The sequence below is a fragment of the Magallana gigas genome, chromosome 4, assembly GCF_963853765.1.
Source record: "Magallana gigas chromosome 4, xbMagGiga1.1, whole genome shotgun sequence".
NCBI lineage: Eukaryota > Metazoa > Mollusca > Bivalvia > Ostreida > Ostreidae > Magallana > Magallana gigas.
The window spans coordinates 42,270,802-42,295,158 of NC_088856.1; the positions used below are offsets into that span (position 1 = coordinate 42,270,802).

The 24,357-nt window shown below is 40.2% G+C and overlaps 1 long non-coding RNA gene across 1 annotated transcript; it reads right to left on the reverse strand.

Moving 5' to 3' along the window:
• Positions 1 to 1,257: 1,257 nt before the first annotated feature.
• LOC136274816 (uncharacterized) lies at positions 1,258 to 24,154 on the reverse strand. Its single transcript, XR_010713229.1, has 3 exons — positions 24,045 to 24,154; positions 2,498 to 2,607; positions 1,258 to 1,750 (listed from the first exon to the last, which is right to left on the reverse strand). It is a non-coding gene; the product is annotated as an uncharacterized lncRNA (long non-coding RNA).
• Between the last annotated feature and the right edge of the window lie 203 nt (positions 24,155 to 24,357).

Genomic DNA, 24,357 nt, shown 5'->3' on the forward strand with positions numbered 1-24,357 from the left:
CATGTTGCCATAATTATCCTGCATATGTCGACATCATTTTACAGGCATCATGTTGACCTATACTTTGACTATTTCATGGCTGATACAATGAACAATCCCCTTAGACTTTCTATTTTGGGATGTGTATTGGAACCTAAAGCGGTAGAGGGAGCGTTTCGTTTTGAGCACAAAGGTACTTATTATAATCGAAATATCAGGAGTAAAGTGGTTGAAGCAAAAACTCGAGACAGAGTATAAACCATTTGAATCATCATTAATAGTTGATTATATAGCTCTAGATGTCTTATAATGTCTTCTTTATTTCATTATCGACGTTCATTGTCGAAAATATGAATCTTCTACGTACTGCATTTCCAGTTAAACAACATATCGTAGAAACATATATCAGCAAGAATCCTATATTCAATTTTGCCCAACACTCATGCTGTATGTACAATTATGTTGCAAATGGATGACTGTATATGTTGCTTGGTTTGATTATCCGTTTACATTGTCCCTAGTGGTCATTGCAATCATACAAATTCAGAATAAATAACCTATTATAGATACATTTTTAAAATATTGTAAAAAATCATATCAAATGTATCGTTATCAATTTCAATACAAGCTGGTTTGATAAATACACTCTTTATATTTTTTACTGGATACAGGATTGTCACTGGGGAGTGAAACTTGTTATGATACATGTTTTTGGCTAAAAACGAAAAGAGAAACATAATGGAAAAAGTCTTTCATGACGTGTGCCTATTTAGAATTAATTCTAATGAAAGCATAAACTAAAACGTAAAATATAAAAAAAAATATGCGTGTAATATCGCTATTACAATATTAAGCAAGTCATCACAATGCACGTGCACGTGCATGATTAAAAATTGAAAGCGATCCATTCGTGTTTATTGCACATGACGCGTCATGCAATCGATACATTCATCTAAATGTATATTTAAGTTACATTCAAGTACCTAAACTTTTGACATATTCTATGACATATATTTAAGAATATCGAAAAAAGTCAAAAAATGATTTGATTTCATGCGCGTTAAAAAGCCTTCAATATTTCACAAGTTTCGTTTAGCGATTTATATAACACGAACTCAAATCAGATATCCAAACAAATATTATCAATGATAAAACTTTATTGAAGAAAATTTACAACAAATGGTAGTGTATATATATATATATATATATATATATATATATATATATATATATATATATATATATATATATATATATATATATATATATATATATATATATCCAATTCAAGGGTTATATGTTAAGCAAATCATTTCATAACAAATCCAAATGTTGTAAAATTTGAAAAACTGTTTAATGTCACAAACATAAACCAACTTACCAATATTTGTAAACTATTAGAAACTATAACATAAAATTTTACCTGTTATCTCTTCATCATGACTGTACCAATGATTTTCATTTATTATATATTGTTGTTTGTACGTATTGTACACAAGAATATTCTCTACACTGTAAATTCAGTTATGAGAATAAAGTTCATTGTCATTCATTGTCATTGTCTTATTACATCTAGCTGAAAATGTACTCGCTGTTACAGTATTGACTCCATTTTCCAAATGCACTGATACATGTAGTTCATTTGATTATATCTTAAAATTAAAATATTAATTTGTGTGTTAAACTTTCATTCTCAACTTCTTCGATTTAGTGGAGTAACCGCTGTCGCTGAGTAGGGAGACTGTATCGCCATCTTGGACATCCTTCTGGCCTTAAAAACAGATATAAACAACCATTCATCATTTAATGTTTACTGACCATTTTAAGCGTTGAATGTGCATGAGACAGATACTATATATCAATTTATTTTCATGTCCAAAGATTAAACGATTGTCCGAGCCTATGACCGAAAGTCTCTAATGAACCCGTAATGAAATGGTTCATAGGAGTGTTACATTAAATTTGATGGTCCTAAATCATAGTTTTCTAAGTTTAACTACAATGTATAACAATCTAGAGTGTTATAGTTAAGTTTAGAAATTTTAAATTTTAATGAAAAATGATTAACTACACAAAGTTATTTCATATAAGTGATTCATAGAGTAATTATGTCAGGTTGTTAATTTCGAATTTTCCAGGTTGCAGTAAAGTCACAATTTGATTTTCCACGTTCTAGCAAATTTCTAAATTTTTTGGCCATGACTTGCTCAAATAAAAGGAAAAATTTACCTGAATATATTCCTTTGCCAAAGGAGCATTATGCCAATTCAAACAAAAAAAAATTTAAAAAAAAAAAAACCCCACAAAATGATCTGAAGGTTTGAACAAAAACAAACTCTCCTCTGAAATCCCTCATATAACAAACAAATTTTCCTTCCTATATGAGAAAGCTGCAAATACTGATCAATGAACTAATAAATAGTTTTCTTTTCAGCAATCAATTTTGATCTTCTTTCGTGCATCAGGTGATATCTTCTAAAATGGTGAACCTAAGTACTTAGGTTTGTTAATTACTCACCGGTTGATACAGATCTCGATCAACTAGAAGTCTGCGTCGTTCATCGCAAAATTCTAAATAAATGTTGTGTGCTCTGCACTGAGGGCGAATCACAAAAATGGGGATGGTATCTGAAAGCAAAGGGAAAATCAAAATACTGAGAGTACTGAAAGACGGGGTCTTGAAAGTTTGAATTTGTAATTGTCCTGGATTTCCTCGAATATGCTTCCAAAATTTATGAGTTTGAATTATTTGTTACAATCTATGTTAATTCGGCTTTTTTGCAATTGTCTGATAATTTGTCTAAATTTTACTATATCCCGGCCTTCATAATTGCAGAAAATTGACACAACGGTATATTATGTAAAATAAGACCCCAAGGACAAATTTTAAAAATTACTACTAACCGGGAAAATCAAACAACTATATCAAAGTAGATGATTTAAATCATTAGATTTATTCAATTTTGTGATCCAAGGGAAAATCCACAAGTCGGACGGTATCCGTAATAAAAGTTTTATGAAAACCCCGAAAACTCTAAAACTGCTGAATTAACAAACAAAGTGAACATTTGTATACCGATAACAAACACGACACCTGACGGAAGAAATATTTTTTTTTACAATAAGATTCCAAGAACTTTGACAATAAAAAGATTTGTCACGGTCGCCATTTTGATTTTTAAAACCGACTTATTTGACACGATTTTCTTCATTTGCGATTCATGCAAAATTAATAGGTAAAAATAAATCCGTTCGCCACTTACTACTTTTTTGTGTCAACACGTGCATCACCTACACGAATTACGATACAACCGTTCCTTTCATTAAAAATCATACTCCGAAAATCAGAGACATAAATAACAGAGATTGTCAACTCCGCCATTAGCGTGTAAGTGTTACAGGACCAATCTTACTTTGAGAACTACAAGTGCAACAGCAATCTTGTATAAGTCATTAAATTTGAACCTGATAGTGAACATGAACATGAACCTGTAAATACTTTATGCATGTTTTATTTATGAAATATTTACAAAAACTCTTTACTTAGTTTTTAAATTACTTTTTTAAAACTTATTGACTTTTCACAAAGTAATGGTAATGCATTACTTTACTCATGTAATGATAATGTAATGCATTACTTCAAGAAAATTAAGTAATGGTAATGGTAATTTAATGCCCTAATTCATGATGTAATGGTAATGTAATGCATTATTTTACAATGTAATTCACCCCAAGCCTGATTCCAACTAAGCCGGAAAACATGAACATTAACATTTAACTTGGTACTTCAATCGATAAGATTGTATACTGGTACTGTACCAGTTCTCGGCTAAGACCAGTTATCGGCTAAACTGAGAGTTCGGGTTGATAGCACGCGACAATCCAAGATTTTTTAATTCAGTCGTCTTTTTCGAATAAAGAAAAGTAAGTTTGCTTGAAAACTTTCCTGAATATGTTTTATACGTGAGCTTAAACGATCATTGTTTACCGCTGATTTTACATCTTTGCACTTTCAGCAGTGGGGGATGTGACGTAATAAGTTAAAAATAGAATATTACCTCTTTGTGGTACGTTATTATATCCCTTCTTTGATTTGACATATAAAATCAATACATTTAACATGTATAAACAAAAGGAATTCACGAATTTCCGAGAGATTCGTAGCGCAATTCAACGCCTGACTGCACAATTATGTATTGGATAGTATACGATTTGGTGTATTACCGTATTATAATAAACGTTTTGTTTACAATGTATCATGACCCCGAATACCTTAGTCTGACCTCAAATGGGACATAATTCAAACTACATTTAGAAGAGTATAAAATTAACAAGAACACATATTTTTACTATGTTATTATCACAAAGCCGATAACTGGTACAGTAAATCGTAAAAACTCGGCAAATTCGGGGCGTGCTTAAAAGCACAAAACAAGATGTTTTGGGTTCTAAATAATGATATAAACTAACAGATTGATAAATAAGGAGTTCACTTTTTAAAGTATGTCAATTTTTATCAAAAAATATCAAGATATAAGGAATTACGAAAAGAAAGCGTTAAATTTTAGCCGATAACTGGTACAGTGCCAGTATATTATATGATGTATAAGTCTTCCAAAATGTATAATCTATTATAGATTTTGCTTACAATGCATTGTTTAAAATTTAAATTCAGTTTAATCAAATAAAGAGCCAACGAACGAGAAGGCAAGTTTAGACTTGTTTTTATTTTCTTTGTACAAAATTCCTTTAGAGACGAACAGCAGGCATACCGCAAGTAGACTGGAGGCCAATGAAACACCTATTTTATTTGTAAAATATCTGTGTATAACCCGTCCCGATTTTAACTTCGGCTTGCGCATGAAGTTTGGTAGTATTAAGGTGAAAGATTGTCAAAATAAAATTCACATCTTTTCAAAAATGGCACATTGCGTTTGGGATCTTTAATTTCGATTCCACCATCAACCTCTTCTATTGATTAATGAGCTCGTACACCAACTGAATCGTCAACGGCGCTGTGCATTCAGTTTCGTAACTCATTCCACATTTGAACCCGAGCAAGAATATTTTGATCAATAAAACTACTTATTTATTTTCTAAATAGAATTTTGTTTAAACACAGAGGACTTAAAAAGATTTAATGCGTGTTTTTATGATACATATTTACTGAAATGCATGAAAACTTTCTGCACTATTTTCTTACGCGTAGACTTAATTCATGTGTTCTACGCGTGCCTTCCGGTTTGAGACTTCCAATAAACGGGGTCACGTGACCCCGTCTAAAAATTAGTCAGTAACTAAAAAGTGGACTTAGCATAACATGTATATAAGTGATATCTGAAAGTAGAGAAAAATTAAAGTTAAACAGGAACTAAAATTAAAGTTTAACACAGTATTACATGTATACAGTCAAGTATATAATTATGGCAATATAAACAAGAGGCACATGGGGCCACATCGCTCACCTGAGCAACAATGGCTTAATATGGGTGTTCAAAGGAATTATTGTACCATATGGCCCCTCGGTAGAAAAACCAAAAAAAAGAATACCATAAAATGAACTGTATCCAAATTTTTCACTTATTTTCCTGCACTTAATCTACGACATTATACCCTTATGAAATACCATTTTTACCAAAAATAAGATCCTATGCAAGATATAAAACTAAATTTTGGTAGGACAACACTCTTAACTTCCAATTCCCTTTATTTTAGTTCTGCCTCCTCACTTTATAAAACGATCAAATTATATATGGGAATGTGCATATAGGTACATATTCATCTTCACCTACATTGTACTAGCTAGTTATTGAATTTTATTTTAAAATCAAAGGCCGGAACCGCCACAAAGGTGTCGAGCTGACATTTTCTTTTATATATATTTATAAAATGATATCAATAACAAAAATCAAAGAAATTTCAAAGTTCAAAAATAAATTATATTTTCTTTCTGCATTAAACAGTCTTTGAACAACTTTACAGTGTGTCCCTATTTATAATAATAAAACATACTTTTATGAATTTCAATTCCCGATTGAAACAAGATTACCTTTGCTTAGGATGTTTACAAGCAAATCCAACACACGTGCTATTTAATATGCTCGACCAAACCGACTGCATTATCATGTTTATTTATTGCAACAAAATCACTAGATACGTTTATCGCTTACATTTATTTTGGAGGCCGTGCCCGATAACAAATAAATTTACATATCAAATTTTATTTCTATCGGGCACGGTCTCCAATTAAAATGTAAGCGATAAACTAAAAAAATATTTAGTGAATGTTTACACCTTATTGTATTCATCCGCTATTCTAGAAAAGGCAAATTTATACTTATGCAATAAGTTGTCAATAACCATTTTGTACACAATGTAGTTGAATAAATGGAATAAAAATCGTGTAATACGTTTAATACTTTAAGGAACTTATTTCTTGTGCACATTTAAAAGGCGGTGCAGATCATGAATTTTTGGACGATTGCCAATCCAGACGATCGCTAGAAGGCTGCCGAGCATTAACTCGACGCCTTAAAAATCCTATATGTGAAAGAGGAAAGTTGCACCTTAAGGTGCTGAAATTAAAAACATTCAAAAATTTAATTGGTCTTCCACATTATAAACGATTATTGTTTACTAGGCGTGAACTCGTGCTACGATTTATAACTTTACTCACTTGATCGATAAATACAATCGAATGAAAAATGTTGTCATGTGATTTGTTAAAGAGCTATTACATGTATAATCAATGCATAGGCGTCGGAACTGGGTGGAGGGGGAGGGGTCCCCCCCCCACTTTTTTTTGCAAAGTAAGACAAAGCCATACTCAAAATCTGTTGGTTTTTTTTGCTTGTCAAGATTTCTGATAAGGTCTACCCCCATCCCCCTCTCTCAATGAGCCTCAGACTGCAATGTATTTGACAGGCATATCACTCTTTTTTTACTAAGGCCCACACTTTATTTTCAAATGTATTCAAAATCAACGTTAACAAACGGCTACAAATCAAGATGATTTTCCGCTGTAATTTTTTCTTAAGAATTGCGATAATAGATTTAACAGTAATGTTTTGAACTGTTTTAAAGAGGTCGGTTTAATTTAATTGTGTCTGAAAAACCATCAAAGTTGGTAGATTCATCGTATAAGGAAAGAGCCCCAAAAAGTTGTTATAGCAAATCATCCTTTTAATTTTTCTGTACAAGTATTTAAAGTTTAGTGAGTGATAAATCAAAATTTCAGCGTCAATCGTAGAATTATAAGCAAGATATAGAACTTAGAAGTTAATTACATTCAACTTGAGACTTTTAAACTTGGTATTTCCTATTCAGAATGAACAAAAGCATGGCCTCAGTTCTGTGAGCAAAGCTCTGTATCTTGCGTATAATTCGAAACTTGACACAACTGAAAATGATTAGTGAAGAGAACATTGTAAATAAACAATTAAAACAGAGGAAACATGCACTAAAACAAAGAAAGAGCACAATTTATTTTTCATAATATACATATACCTATATATTTCTAGCAGCAAAAACAATTTCTGTTTAGACTGAAAATGCAGAGCATCTTAACAAAACACGTTGCATTATAATAAACCATAACGTAGAGATAATACCGAATTACCAATAAAATGTATAGTATTTATAATATAATATGTTGTTAGTGCATCAGATTATGCTAATTTTGCACAGGTAAAATATTAACTGTCTGATTTACCGAAGTCTATATTTGATTCGATACGTTAAAATTCCAAAATACAGGCAATATTTCTTCTTAAGTTAAAAAGCATAAACGAAATTCAAAACAACGTAAAACCACGGTCATGAGTGAAAAGGCAACGCATCACTTCAAGGAAATTGGCACAAATATATTTAGCATGTTTCAAGTATCCCTTCGCATGTAAAATGTTGCACAACAAGCAAAATTATCTTTGTCAGTTTGACCCGTTTGCCATGTGTCAACATTCAAACTTGGCTGCCTTTGATAGGACACATACCACAATTATTTTTCCTTCTTATTCCTTTATACAAAAATAAATCAAATAAAAAATTCCACCGGCTCAAATGAGTTCAAATACAGCATACCTATAGAACGATACTAGTCCAACAACATATCCAAACTACAGGAAAATCAATTTAGAGAGGACTGAGATATGGCCTCTAAAATAACCCCTACCATGCAAAATTCACTTTCACTTGGAATTTGTGTAAACATTGGCCTCTTTACACCCTTTCTATTGCGCCTGTAAAGATAATTTTTCTAAATTTTTTCCTGCCTGTATTTTTTTCAAACCTTCTTCTTTCCATCCATGCCATAAAAGGAACCACATTCGACCATTTAGTACCCTTAGGAATTTTTGAAATGATACATACATTTTTAGAATGGAATTACTTGCGTGGTCAATGAGCACAGGATAAAAATAGTGGTATGTGACCTAATAATTACACAATTCTTCTTTGATTTTGATTAAACCTGGTAGGTTGACACTTATACATACAATACACCTCCCTCTGAAATTTGGTGGGAATTGTGTATTCTGCATCAGAGTTAAAGGCCTTTGAAATCTGGTCCAGGAAGGCTGAAATAACATGCAAAATCTAGCATGTTATACACAATATTCAAATTTCAAGAGCTTCATTTAATATTAATTACTTGTCAAAAGTTTCATTAATCTAATACATTCATTAACCTAATATGTCTACATGATGATGCTAATGATGATTTAATTCTTTTACACCTGGAACTATTTTTTGGAAATTTTTGAAAAAAATACCAAAAATATGGCTAAATTTTTCAGAAAATGCTAAAAATGAAACATTTAATCACATGCTATGAGCTTGAAAAAATATTTTTAAAATTCTGCATTAAGTTTGCTATAGAAATCAGGTATTTTGATTAATATACAGTGGCTAATCCGTTTACATTAAGCTGATAATCACATAGAACCATTTCACACATTTCCAGGAAATGGCGATTGCTGACCAAAGTAGATTAACTCAGGGTACACAGGGCTGATATGGATAGGCATCAAATGCCTTTTGAAACAAAACTAACAATTTAGAAGAATTTAGAATGAATTCTATTTGTCTATTCATTACATATACACTGAATAAACTACTTAAATGTACCCTAATTCAGAAGGAGCCTTGGTTCATGAAAACTGAACTCTTAAAACAAAGGGAGATAACTCTACACATTAAAATCCAAAGTAGGGAGTTTTTACAAACGTTAACGAGAAACTATTTAAGTCCATCACCTTCTTTCAGCATTATCTGGAGTGATTAATTTTGAGATCATACCTTTTGTAACGAGGGTTCACCATTCAAAGTCATGGGTTTCTACATACATTGTGCATTAAGAGGTGAAAATGTCTGGTTTGTTACCATGAACAATGATGACCAAGACTCAAATTAATGATGAGAGTGCCAAAAAGATATCACTACAGTATTACAAATAGTAAAGCTTCTAGCAGACCTCATATATCTTGGGCAGTCACTGTTCAATGCCAGCAACCAAACTCATACACATGCTACATTTGTTAGTAGTTATATTTCTAGGCCAAAAAGGAGGGGGGAAAGTTGACATAATAAGACTTTAAAGCAGTAATTTAAATAAAATTTTGCCTGGCATTGATAATTTAGATGCTAGAATGACTATTTCTAAAATTCTAAAAATAAAAACAAATCTGGAAAAATCCAGTTATGACAAACACAGTTTGTTGCAATTTTGCCTTTGGGCACCAAAATAATGATTTGTACACGTCAATATTTTACAGGTAGAAAAAGGTGAAACGAAACAAAAATACACGGAAATACCACCTTTGAGTATCAGGCGTCCTTTTTCCACGACACGATTAATGTGAACAATGAGGATTTTTGCATCATCGCACAAGATTTATTTTATCTTTTCATTCATAATGTCATCTTGTCACATCTTCCCTTTATCGTAAATAACTGATCATGTCAAAACACTCCAATAAAATGTCATAATCTGATTTTACTTTCTACTTGCCTGAATTATTAAAAAAAGTAGTAAATATCGATTTTCTAGATCTGGCTAAAATGCTGGCCACTTTAATTCATTTCTTTAATAAGATATTGAGTACCAGTAGAAAAATATATACTGATACTTGTATGTATATACTTATTTCTAAAAAAGCTTATATTGCAGGAACTTTTAGCTTTTTCTTAAGTGAAATCTATCCACTACATTTTCATTCACATTATGCAGTGATATTCGTTGCATGGCTCAGGGTTGTCTCTATGACAGGGGGGGGGGGGATTCCCTTCCTATATAATGCCTTACTTTATACCAGACTACCATTGAATTTCAAACACAATCTAGGTATAAGCTAGACCCCCTGATTCCTTTCAACTTGTTTATTTCTTGATTACTTCAACTTTTAGAGACAACCCCGATTGTTATATATATCCATAAGGCACACAGTGGGTTTTTTTCACCAATTTGGGACTGGGTGCTGGGCCCTTTCAATTAGGAAAAATAGCAACAAAACTGGAAAAATGGGAAAATGGTTTTTATTTGTTATGATGAATTTTATGATTTCCAGCTTTCATTTATTCAAATATTAATTAAAGCACAAATGACAATGCTTCTTTTCTAGAGTTTTTCAAATTGTTTACAATTCTATTCAGTCTTTCTTGAAAATTTTGACAACTCATGCAAAGTGGGTTTTTTTTAAAAAAATACAATTGGGAATTTTCTGTCAATATATTAACAGAATTACAGTCAATCTTGCTAAAAGGATTTTAACTTGTTTCTTGAGGGCAGGCAGGCACCTAGCATCGTTTTTGAAAGTGGGGGGAGGGGGGGGCAGACTCATCCAAAATAAATTTTTATCTTGAAATTGGGAAAATATTAGGAAATTTTGGCCCCGAATCAGGCCAAAATAAACAACAACACTGGCTTATCAACTTGAATCAATCAAATTCCGAGCCTCGGAGCTTGACTTACACTGCATGTGCATCAGAAGATTAAGGACTGTTTGCAAAAACATGAAACATTATCGTTTTTTAACACGTAACATTGAGGATGGGGCACTTATAGACATTGCTTACTTTGATTAAGTTTCCAATAAATTCAATACTGTGTAAGATTGAAGGAAAAAGTATGTGGCTACACTGAATGTTTCCAATTAATAAATTAAAAAAACAACTGTATTCACAGAGTATGATCAATGTGACCTTGAACTTAATCAACGACCTTGAACTTTCACAATTCCGTTACCTTTAAGTACTGGTCATCATGTTTAAAGAGGTTTTTTTGGAATATCAAAGATTTTAAATTCTTGACAGCTTCCAGACCAAACTTATACCAGTATTTAATAAAAAAAAATTGTAGATAATATTAAATGCATTATGCACTGCAGCTTAGTCAAAGCTGCTATGCATATTGCAGATTAATTATTCCAATTTGTCATTACTTATTGATTCAGACATCATGCTAGAATTTATTAATGCTAATATAGACTATAGAAATCCATAAGAAATTCAAACATTGTATCATATACTACGAATAAAACAACACCTATGATTTACATGTAGTTAAACACAATGTAATATTACACACATATGAGACATTTTAATTATGCCATGTGGAACTCTCCTCTACAAAGAATTCCTACATGAATTGAAAAGTAAGAGCATAAGTTTTAGAAAATTGATTGTGCAAGCTAGCATGCAGCCTGATGCAAGATTATCAAACCAATCAGAGTTTACTGGGCCTTTTAGCTATATAGGCAGTTTCCCTGCATGATCTGATTAGTATAAAAAAGGTTTCATATTTTTAGAGACAATAAGATACTTGACTTATTATACCAATATTAATATACACTGCATGTGAAAACAACACGTAATTTATGAACTTAAAGCAGACCTTGTGGAAGCTGAAATTTGAAATTTCTCTATATTCTTCTTAATTAGCATAAATTACATAGTTCGTGGCATGTCTCGAGAAATACTGGATTTACTCCACAGCTTCAACATTCTATTTGGAAGACACAGATTTCCACATCTTTATGTAATTTAACAAAAATTGCTGTTCTCCAGACAAAGGAATAAAAACAAATTTTTTTAAATGATTTCTCTCTCAGGTCCAGTGGGTTCAAACTGAATGCAAGTGAGTCTTTTACATTTGAATTTCAGTCAATTAGTATTACAACATACCAATATGGGCTTAAAATGGATTTTTGAATTAATTCTATTTTTAAATCAACGTTTTTCAAGAATGCATGTTTCCCATGAGAAATGTAAGAAGTTATGTACAATTTTATTTTCAAGCGAGTGTAAAGGTTAAACCTATTTACCAATCCAATCATGCTGCCTCAATGTTTTTGTAACTTCAAATTCAGAACAAAATGCCTATATACCATGTATACTGCTAAGATTTCTGAAGGGGTTGCATTATTCTATACATCTGTATCAGATTTGACATTAATCAGAATGCATTGAAATAACTTGATGTGTTATAATATGAAGTTCCCGGATTTCAGAAGCTAGGGGTTCAACATTTATCTAGTATCCAATACCATGAAGTAAACGTCTGTGAATCTGCTTCAGTGGTTTTTAAAATGATGTAAAAAAAAAATTTAAACATGCACTGATGAACAGCCAGTTTCCATGACATTGAATAAGAAAAAATGTTGAACTGAAATTGCGCAATTTATAAATTTCAAGTTTCACTCATGCAAGCAAAGATAAACAACATCTACGATGATGTCAGAGGAATATGATTCAACGTGAACAGTATACAAAACAGGAAGTACATGTAATAATGACAGCGATTCAGCTGGGATCTTTTATACTGACTTAACAAGAAGTTGCATCAACAATACTGAATGCTGGTTATTTTAAATATTAAATAATGACGGCCATTGTTTTGCCATATATATAATGGCTAATGTATTTCATCTTAGAAGTAGCATGATTGTTAAATGTAAACTCAGCTAATCAGATGAGTTTTCCTAAAACTGAATTTTCAGTGGAAGCTTTGCAAAAGAAAATGGTACAGATGATTGAGATGAAGCAATATTTATCAATGTATTACCTTCAAAATATTAGTTATCAACACAAAAATTTCCCTATACAACTTCTTGTTGATCCATTTGTTTGGTTATCTTGCTATACATTAAAGTATTTTGTAATTCAATTCACCTGTGTAAAACTCAGGTTGAAAAACTAGAATGTTTACATAATATACAAACATGCAGTGGTGAATGTTTCGAAATACTTCTGAATTAAAGACCTCAATTTAATATAGTACATTGATAGGTTACAAAATTGTTTTAAATGTCTTTTTTCTTCTAAATCTTGCATTACATTAATGTAAACTGCTAATCAGATGAGTTTTCGTAAAACTGAATTTTCAGTGGAAGCTTTGCAAAAAAAAATGGTACCGATGATTGAAATGAAGCAATATTTATCAATGTATTACCTTCAAAATATCAGTTATCAACACAAAACATTCCCTATACAACTTCTTGTTGATCCATTTGTTTGGTTATCTTGCTATACATTAAAGTATTTTGTAATTCAAATCACCTGTGTAAAACTCAGGTTGAAAAACTAGGATGTTTACATAATATAGAAACATGCAGTGGTGAATGTTTCGAAATACTTCTGAATTAAAGACCTAAATTATATACAGTACATTGATAGGTTACAAAATTGTTTTAAATGTCTTTTTTCTTCTAAATCTTGCATTACATTAATGTAAACTGCTAATCAGATGAGTTTTCGTAAAACTGAATTTTCAGTGGAAGCTTTGCAAAAAAAATGGTACAGATGATTGAGATGAAGCAATATTTATCAATGTATTACCTTCAAAATATTAGTTATCAACACAAAAATTTCCCTATACAACTTCTTGTTGGTCCATTTGTTTGGTTATCTTGCTATACATTAAAGTATTTTGTAATTCAAATCACCTGTGTAAAACTCAGGTTGAAAAACTAGGATGTTTACATAATATAGAAACATGCAGTGGTGAATGTTTCGAAATACTTCTGAATTAAAGACCTCAATTTAATACAGTACACTGATTGGTTACAAAAATTGTTTTAAATGGGTTATTTTCTTCTTGCATGACAAATGGGATGCAATGCATGTATAACAGTAATTTATATTATAAATGGTATTAGTACCCTGTAAATTATTTAATAATATATCAAGCATGAGGGTATTTAGATAAATTAGAACATTTCCCAACAACCATCGTATAAAACAATGAAATCCAAAATACATCAACTAAAATAAACAGTTCACAACTACTTATGGGATAAACTGATTATACTGTTACATCATCAGCTAATCTTGCATTTTTTTTACTCGAGTGACAATTACAACAATCAAAGACTTACATATCATATTGTGAACATGCAGTTTGTACAAGCATAAAACATTTGGGCATGTAAAGAGGTCACAAATCACAATCAGTACGAGATGTCCATAAATATGTATCTCTCTCTAGTCAAAGATTAGAATTCCAGTTTACAATAAGATAAGGCAGAGAGATAGGAGAACCATAACCATGAATACATTGTTATTGTGAATACTAGTCACGTTCACCATTTTTTTTAAATATAAAGAGGTGTTAAAATATTTTTCTTTCAGAAATCCACTGAAAATTTGAGAAAATTCTAATGTTACGCAAGTCACCGAGTGCGATTTTGTTTACATAAAAATCTACACCGTATGGTCCTATAGTGTTTTTACACCTATATCATATGTGGGTTGCCCCGAACTTTCCGATACATAGCTGATTTGGTCTGTATTGGAATACGGCTTGTTCTCGTTCAGGCAGCAGTCCAAAGTGATCGGGGTCTTCGCCACGGGCTCCCGCCAGGTGACGTCACAGCCCGTCATCATAGGTAACTCGTCCTTGGAGTAGTCGACAACCACTACACTCCCCTCCGTTTTCTTCGAAGGGACTCGGCCCAAACTACCAGTGGGCCGGCTCCGTCCACTCCACTAAGCTGGACTTACAACCAACACATCACCAGGGGGCGCGTAACGCCCATCCCAATCAATACTGGGATCAACATCCCAATCTATACTGGGATCAACAGCCCTCACTTTTACGAGTTCAGAATATGGGCAGATGGGGCCATACAAGACATGATGGCCTCCGCCCAATAGAAAACGCCAACTAACCGTCCAGGAAACAGGGTCTGGGGGGGACATAGGAGGGCGCGTACCTACCACTCCTCCAGGATCAAGATGTGGACCCGGCGGGCTCCAGCATACCTGCGAGGTTAGTCTACTGCTATGTACCCTCCTGTCGCAGTCCCAGGTGGCGGGCGGGGGAACTCCGGAGAGAACTCTACTCCCCTCGCTCTTCCTGCAACCCAGGGGTCCCAGGGCTCCAAGGCGCCCACCAGCTCATCCTCGGACGAGGTCGGGTCTGGGCCATAGTCCTCCGGCTCCTCCTCGGGCGGGGTCGCTGCTTCATCTACTTCGGTCTCCTCCCGTCTGAAGCTCTCTCGAGGGGTAGTCGCTTCATCGTCCTCGGACTCCTCCTGTCTGAAGCTCTCTGGAGGGGTAGTGGCGTCCTCGTCCTCGGACTCCTCCAGGCAGATGCTCCCCAGGACTGGGGGATCAGGGGCATCCCAGTCCTCATGGCAAGGAGCCGGGGGCGGGGGTGGCAAGAGCCTAAACATCCCGTACTGCGACAATGGGTGTCCGCTGACTGTCTCGTTGCTCCACAGCTCCCGGTAGGCCCTCCTTAGGTCCGGGCCCAACCGGGAAACTAGATGTGCCTGTACCCTCCAATGTAACAGGAGAGCGGGATGTAGCCGACCGAACAGGGCAAATCGGTGAGGGGGGTCCTCCCCCACAAACCGGCACAGTGCCTCCATGGCCCGATTCAAATCGGTGGGAACACCGGCGGCGGGCTCCTGGAACACTTCGCCTGTTGGGACGTCCCTCGCCAGGTCCTCTGGAGTGGCTCCTTCCCCCAGCAGGTGGTGAGCCATCCACATAAGAACGCGGTACCGGAGGCTGGCCCCCGCCTCAGGGGGCACAGACCTCCGGAACACTGGATGTAGGTGGGCCACTGTCACATGAGTTCTCATGGTGCGGGTCCGCACCAGGCACCCCAGGAACGGGCAAGTCGAACTTGGCCCTCTCGAACCTCTCCTCCTCGCGGCCCCCGGTGGTGGGGGGCCTGCGGGGCCTCTTCTTCATCGTAATCATCGTCATCTCTGTAAAACAAAAAGACCCTATTAATAGATATTCCCCCCATACACGTCGGACACACAAACTGGTCCATAGTGGTGGCGTCCTCCGGCGAGACTCCCACACACAAGCCGTGGTACCAGCAGTCGCACTGGTCACACTGGACCATTAGTTTTCCGTCATCAGGACGATGACAGAGGCAATAGAGCTCGGTGTCTGTGGATGTTTCTGGTGACTTTTCTGTGGTATCAGAGGATGACTGGCTGGGCCTCGGGGGTCGGTCTCCTCCTCGATAGGGTTCCTCAGGAGTCTTACCCCGCTTCCGAGGACGTCCTCTGCGGCGAGCGGGTTGAGGCCGACAGTTATCACCCTCAACTGGGCCCTCGATGGCTCTTTTTCCCTGAAAAGTCGAACCTTGCGCCTCGGAATCTTCATCAGATCTTACATCACATGGTGAGCCACTCACGAACTTCTCCCGATATCGGGCCAGCCACAAGGGAATATCCCTGTCGTTACACTTTTTAAGGCGGTCGTGGTTTGCCACCATCACAGCTGTCTTAGTCTTCACACGGTAAAGGTAAGGTGACAGCCTCTTGAGGATGATTCCTGGGCCCTTCCAGGATAGGCTCAACTTCCGGCACTTGCCCTTAACAGTCGCCGTATCTAGCAGGTATACCAAGTCACCCTCCTCAAAGGGGCGGGTGGCTGCCTTAATGTCAAAATCCCTCTTCATCCGCTCTTCCGAGGTGTTCAAGCGTCTACGGGCGGTCTCATGCGCCGACTGTATCCTCTCCTCTAGATCTGTCACATAAGTACCAACATTCACCGGATCCTCTTGAAGGGGAGGCCTGTACATTAAGCTGGCTGGTGTGTTAACTTCCCTGCCCAACATCAGTTTATTGGCGGTGAAACCAGAGTTACGGTTCACTGCAGAGCGCAGAGCCCCAGCTATCTGTGCAAGATGCTCATCCCAACAATCCTGGGCCTTGTCAATATAGCATCTGACAGCATCCATGAGAGTCCGATTATAACATTCAACCTGTCCGTTAGCCGACGGGCGATAAGGGGTGGTACGAGCCTTGTGGATCTCCAAGAGTTCACACACCGCCGTGAACAGCTTGCTCTCAAAATTACGCCCTTGGTCTGTGAAGATCTGGAATGGGCACCCAAACCTAACGAAGAACTCATTTACCGCGGCTGTAGCTGTAACCTCGGCCGTCTGTGAAGGGAGGGGAATGCATTCCACCCATTTTGTGAACTGGTCTACCATGACCAAGACATACTCATTTCCCCTCGGAGTCCGTGGAAGTGGTCCTAAGAAGTCCAGGTGCACCCTCTCCATGGGTGCCCCAGCATGGTACTTAATCATCTCCGCCCTGGCGTGGCGCTGGGGACGTTTGTTTCTACTACAAGGGCCGCAAGTACTGACAAAGTTCTCAGCCTCTCTCATCATTCTGTACCAAAAGAAGTGCTCCCTCAGCCTGGCTTTAGTTCGTTCGATTCCCTGGTGTCCAGCTGCCGGCACCTCGTGGCAAAGGCGCAGTACCTCTCGTCTCAGGTCACGGGGCACAATCAAAACTCTTTTCTTCTCTCCCCCCTCCTCTATCTCTTTCCAAAGGACTTTGTCACTATCCAGATATAACAGATTCCTGTTGATGTAGTAGTGTTTCACAGCCGGGCTGGTCAGAAACAATTCGCCCTCATCTGGTCCCAGTTCTCCCTCCAACCAATCCAAGATCAAGCCTAACTCTGGGTCATTAGACTGGCTAAGACTCATCTCCCTAGGGGTGAGTCCTACAAGTGACGTCGGGCCTTCGGGGTCCGCCGGAGAGACTCCCATCACGCAAGCGAACTGAGGGTACCTGCTGATCCGGATATGGGTCCTACAAGGTCCATCCGGGCTACTCTCGCCCTCAGAGTCAATCTCAGGATAGGGAAAACCGCCAGTCCGTCCCAGAAGTCCTCCAGATACATATCCGAGGGCTATCTCACTGACCGATGGCTGGGCTTCTCCTGATGCACGGCCGTCTACTGTCCCCTCGAGCTCGTCCTCCGGCAAAGGAGAGTAAATCCAACTTCCTGGCCTAGCAAGCGGGGCTACATCGTCTACCTCATCAGTAAATACATTCCACAATTGATGGGCTCTGGTGCACTTACGACATCCACCGCAGGGCAAGTCACTAAGATTCACAGTGAAGTCCACCCCCTGACATCTGGAAGACATGGTTGGTCGAGAAAGCGCGTCAGCATTCACGTGACGCTTACCGGGCCGATGTTGGATGACCATATTGTACTGGCTGAGCTCCTCCAACCAACGAGCTAGTTGATCCTGGGGGTACCTAAAGTTCAGCAACCAGATGAGACTATGGTGGTCCGTACGTACAATAAATCTCCGGCCTAGTAGATAATGGCGATACATGCGTGTGAACCGGATGACGGCCAGGAGCTCTTTCCGAGTAGTACAGTATTTTTTCTGCTCCGCGGACAAGGTGAGGCTCCCGTAGGCTATGGTTCGCTCCTGCCCCTCTTGAACTTGGCACAGCTCAGCTCCTATGGCTTCTGCAGACGCATCTGTGTCCAGCACAAACTGATCATTGGCTGTAGGCAGAGCCAGTACCGGGGGTGAAGTGAGGGCTCTCCGGAGGTTCTCAAAGGCTGTCTGCTGCTCAGGTCCCCAAACAAAGGGTTTCTTGCCAGTGATGTTATACAGCGGATGTGCCATCTGAGCAAAGCCAGCAATAAACCCTCTATAGTAATTGGCGAAGCCTAGGAACCGCTCCACCTCCTTAACATTAGTGGGAGTCTCCCAATGCTTCACGGCCTCTATGTATTCATCCCCCATCTCTACTCCCGTTCCACTGACCTGCCTTCCCAGAAACTCCACTCGGCGCCGGAACAGCTCACACTTCTTGGGCTTGAACTTCAAGTCATAATCTCGGAATCGCTGGAACACCTGTCGCAAGTTAGCCAGGTGGTCATCAAAATCACTCCCCAGCACCAGGGCGTCATTCAAGAAGGCCAGAACGATACTCCAGGTCAGCCCGCGTAACACTAAATTCATTGCCCGGGAGAAGGTAGCAGGGGCATTACAGAGACCAAACCCCATTCTCCGGAACTCAAATAGGCCATACCGGGTAATGAAGGCAGTTTTCTTTCTGTCCTTGGGGCTGATCATAATTTGATGAAATGCGGAGTTAGCGTCTAGCTTCGAGAACCACACATTTCCCGAGAGGGTATCAAGGCACTCATCAATGAGGGGAAGGGGAAAAACATCCTTCCGGGTGACATTGTTCAACCGGCGGTAGTCGAGACACCACCTGACTTGTCCGTCCTTCTTACGGATGAGGACTGGCGCTGAAGCCCACTCGGACATGGAGGGCTGGATCACTCCAGCGTCAAGCATCTTTTTGAGGTGCGCCTCCTCTTCGCCCGCAAAGAACACAGGAGTACGCCGCATCCTCTCCTTGACTGGCGGTGCATCTGCAGTGTCAATCTCATGCTCAAGGGCAGTGAAGTTTCCAAAATCAAACTCACTCCGGGCAAACACATCTTGGAACTCAGACAGCAGGCTAGCAAGTTGGGACCGCTCCTCATCACTCAACTCCGCAGAGGATCGTTCTAGCAGGTCCTGCAAATGGGTGGGTACTTCCGGTGGTGTGCCCTCGGGCCCACTCTCAGCCATGCTACGCACCTCCCTCATCAAATAGGGCACCGGCACGTATAGCTCCGCCTCGACTGCCTCTCCGATAACACTGCCCTCCTCCAAGGACACATCTTTTCCAGACGCATTAACAAAGCAAGCCAGGGACGCCTCTCCCGCAGCGTGATACGTATGTGGCATGAGTAAGGCATCCGACAAGTCCTCAATCCTTGGCACAACCAGGTAATCTGACAGTCTTCTCTCTAGCCTAAAAGGGCACATGACTACAGAGCCTGCAGGAACTCGAACCTTCCTCACCAAAGTCACATTGGCTTCCGTCCGAGCATTCCCCCGTCCATAGGTCATCTGAATTGTCTCACCGCCGAGAATCAGTATCCCATGCCTCAGGTCAAGCTGAGCACCGTGGTCTCTCATGATGTCCATCCCCAGTAGCATCTGGTCCTTGAGAGGAGCAACATACAGGTCAACCTTAAGTGTGCGCTGGCCCACACGAAAATCAAATGGTCCTGCTACAAAACCCTTAAGTCTCGCTCCGTGTCCTGCCTGCAGCAAGGTAACATGCCTTTTAATAGGGGGCTTTTGTTCTAGCTGGTCATAAAACATCTTCCCTAGGACACTAACCTCTGCCCCGGTGTCCGCCACGGCCTCTATAGATAACCCTTGGATCCTCAATGGAACCGAGTAACTGGTCTGTGGGCGTACCTGCCCCACCACCACACACAGGTCCTCTACCTCCCCGGCCGTCTCACTGGACTGGGGCATCCAGTCCTCTTCAATGTCCTCCATGACCTCAACCTCAGTCTCCCTAAACTCGGCAATCTCTACACTGAAATCCGGCACACGCTCAGGACTCGGTTGGAGTTGAGAATCCCCTCCCCGGAACCACAGGTTCATCATCAGAAAACAGATCGGGTGACTTGGACCGCTCAAATCTCACCTTCAGCCAACTACGTGCCTTCCCGCTCTTCGTGCAAGAGCGGGCCTCAGCTGCTTGCTGGTCACAACTTGACTTCTCCGTAGGTTGTCCCTGAACTCTATCATCTACGGAGTGCCTTCCTGCCTCCGTACTTCTATCCGGGGTCAGCATGCGCACGGCTCCTGAAAGCCGATTCTCACTGGAAGATCTATTCCGGAACCTAGGTCCTCCGCGGTTCCCCTCTGCTGGATTGGCACCTCGATTGGGTGGGGGGTGTCTCTCTGCCCCACCTACCCCTCCATCTGACCTACGCCTATTATCCAAAGGGCACTCCCGACGGAAGTGTCCTCTTTCACCGCACCCGTAGCACAAACTTTCCCTGGGACCCCCACTCTTACTCATAGGTGATGGGGTGGCCTCAAGCTTCCCTCCGGCCTCCCTCAGGGCCATCTCCAGTTGATACACCCGTCCTCTCAAGTCCTGCACCTCTTTACTCTCTGACAAGGCGGGGGTGTCTCTCTTCTCCCTCAGGGCTTCTTCTAGCTTAGATACACGGCTCGCAATCTCATCATTAGACTTCCTGTCTGCCTCCACTCCCTCTGACCAAGCGGCCTCCTCTGTCAACTCCCTCACTGTCTTATGCCGGTGAGGCTTGCTGCGGCGCGAGTGTTGGTAATACTGCATTCTGTCCAATGCCTCCTCGACCGTCTTAGGGCTGCCATCCAGCGCATGCAGGCCAGCGTCAACATCTTCCGCACCATAGCATAGGCGGGGGATGGCCTGGGTGTGAATGTCTGGCAACTGGGGGAAAGCTCGTGTGGCTAATGTGAGCACACGATCTGCCCATTCTCTCAGGGACTCACCGCTGTTCTGCGTTGCAGACTGGAAATTGAGTTGGTGGGTGAGATCCGGAGCCGAGGTACCAAAGCGCTTGTCAAACTTCTTGAGGGTGTCCTTAAACCGTGGACGGGGACAGACTTCCAGTAGGAGAGTATAATACTCGCTGGCTGCGCCCTCCAGGAAAAAGCAGAACTGGTCATGTTGCTCGGCCTTGGTCCATTGCTGGCTGCGCGAGAGCCTCACGAACTTATGAAGGAACGCCTTCCAGCTGGATTTGCCAACATACCGCAGGTCCTTGTACTTCGGCTTGCTACGGGGCGCAGGTGGCCTATCGCCGTGACTGCGTAATGTGCGGCGCGAGGTAGTGGTAACAGGGTGGGGCAAGGGCTGGGTAGGTAATGCAAAGGGTGGACGATGTTGCCGGGTCAGCAAACTGGGCGGCCCAGCGGGGGCCTGGGTTCTCCCGTAATCAGGTGAAAGGTCCCTGGGTGGGGGGCCATTGGGTTGCTGTGGGGCATGAGCATGTATGCTAGGATTAAGAAAGTGTACCCCGGTCTCCCTGGGAGAGGACTCGTACATTTGTGGGTAAACCTGAGCTACTCTACCTCCCCCCTCCTGTCTAAAATAATAAGGCTGGGGCGGCACCACAGGTGCAGGGGCAGGGTAACCAAGGCTGCTAGATGGAGGTACGAACAGGCCCCAGGGGGTGCCATCAGGGCTAACTACAGTTTGATAGCCCGGGAAGGGGTAGGGCGTGGTATGTGCATAGCCTGGGTCGACATGTGACTGGTGTAATTGCCCCGAGGTGGAAGTCCCCCCACTAGATGTCACTACAATCTGTCCCTGGGTCGTAGAGGTCTGCGTTGTAGAGCCCTGCACTTGCAAATCAGTGAGCTGGGCCGAACTAGGAGCTACATAATTGTTCCCCGGAAACGGATTCGTCAGGACTGAGGAGGCCCCCAGGTGACTGGCATGCTGACCCCCCAAGGGCTGGGGTGCGGGGCCTGTGGCCCCAGCAGGAGAGGGGTGGGGCTGCTGACCAGGGGTGGGTGGGGAATCGAAGACCAAGGCCTGGGGTGCCAGTGCAGGACTGGCTGAAGATACCGGCTGAGGCAAAATAACAGGATCCCTGGACTCAAGTGTAGCCTTAGCACTATGGCCTGGCGGGGATTTCCCAGGGGTAGGGGCCACATAAGAACCGCGTGAAATGGGGTCCCCATATATAGCACTGGGTGGGACAAAGTCATAATCCCCCACCGGCGAACTGCATCTTATCACAGACCCCTGACTAACACCTGAATGTACTTCACTAGGGACCTGAAACTGTGCTGGCCTAATATAACTGGCACCCTGGGTACTACCAACCCCCCTCCCCTGACGGTTGGGCAACGCAGTTTCACCCCGAAGGTACCCCGTACTACTCACCGGGGGGTGACTTTCTTCCTCGCTGTCTGAAGCAGAGTACATGTGCGCTTTCACCGATGGTCTAGGAGTGTAAAGGTGCTCATCCTCTTCATCACTTAGCCTACCATAACTATGCTTGCGAGACGAGCGCCCAATTTGAACAGAAGGTTCCCCCATGGGCGTTATGGTGTCATCGCTATCACTTTCGCTAAGCCCTAACGCTGCAAAGGCGTTCTCTAAAGAATCGTTCATTTTCAAAATGGCGCACACCGGAGCACGTGGCCAAGACAGAAAAAATAGTGCAAAGATAAATGCAAAATATAAAAGTATGATGCAAAAACAACGTTGCCTAAACAAATAAAAGAATCCTACTCTAAGCTAACAATACTATCATCGAATGCTATAAGTTCAATAAGTTTAACCACGCGGAGCCCCCAAAAATGGCGGCTACACACGTTTATTTTGAAAAATTTGACTCAAGAAGAAAAAATTCTGACAGACTACGGGAAAAAAATTTTCCTTTCGCTAAATCGGAGTTCGGGCCTCGAGTTGGGCGCCAATATAGTGTTTTTACACCTATATCATATGTGGGTTGCCCCGAACTTACCGATACATAGCTGATTTGGTCTGTATTGGAATACGGCTTGTTCTCGTTCAGGCAGCAGTCCAAAGTGATCGGGGTCTTCGCCACGGGCTCCCGCCAGGTGACGTCACAGCCCGTCATCATAGGTAACTCGTCCTTGGAGTAGTCGACAACCACTACAGTCCGTAGTTCCACAGGAGTCGGCGATTTTATCAATTTGTTGTAAATAAATGAGAAACAAGCAAAATCCTACCAGTGAGCTTCGCGAGCGTAGCGAGCGAAGCGACAGGATGGCAACGAGTTTTCTAGAAGCTCACTGGTAAGATTTTTGCCTGTTTCTCATTTATTTTCCAGAAATTGATAAAATCGCCGACTCCTGTGGTAGTTCATTCATGTTGAGGATAGGTAAAAGCCTTAAAGAGATTATCCCTAATTATTAAGTCTACACAATTTCAAAATCAAACAGCTATAAATACCTGTGTTTTGAAACAAAACTTCTTTGCGATAGTAGTGTACTGTTTATATTTTTGTCTGACTTCCCTGTACAAGTGTCGATGGATTCGGTCAAGACTGGTTTAAATTGAATGTCGATCCCGATCAATATATTAACAGAATTACAGACGATCTTGCTAAAAGGATTTTAACTTGTTTTTTGAGGAACTTTTTTGTTGGAGAGAGGAAGATGCTCGCACGGCAATTCAATTTTCTCCCACAATATTGCACAAAAGTCATACTGTATATATAATATATCATCATTTAATTTTTGTTCACAATAATAAAGTCTTTCTA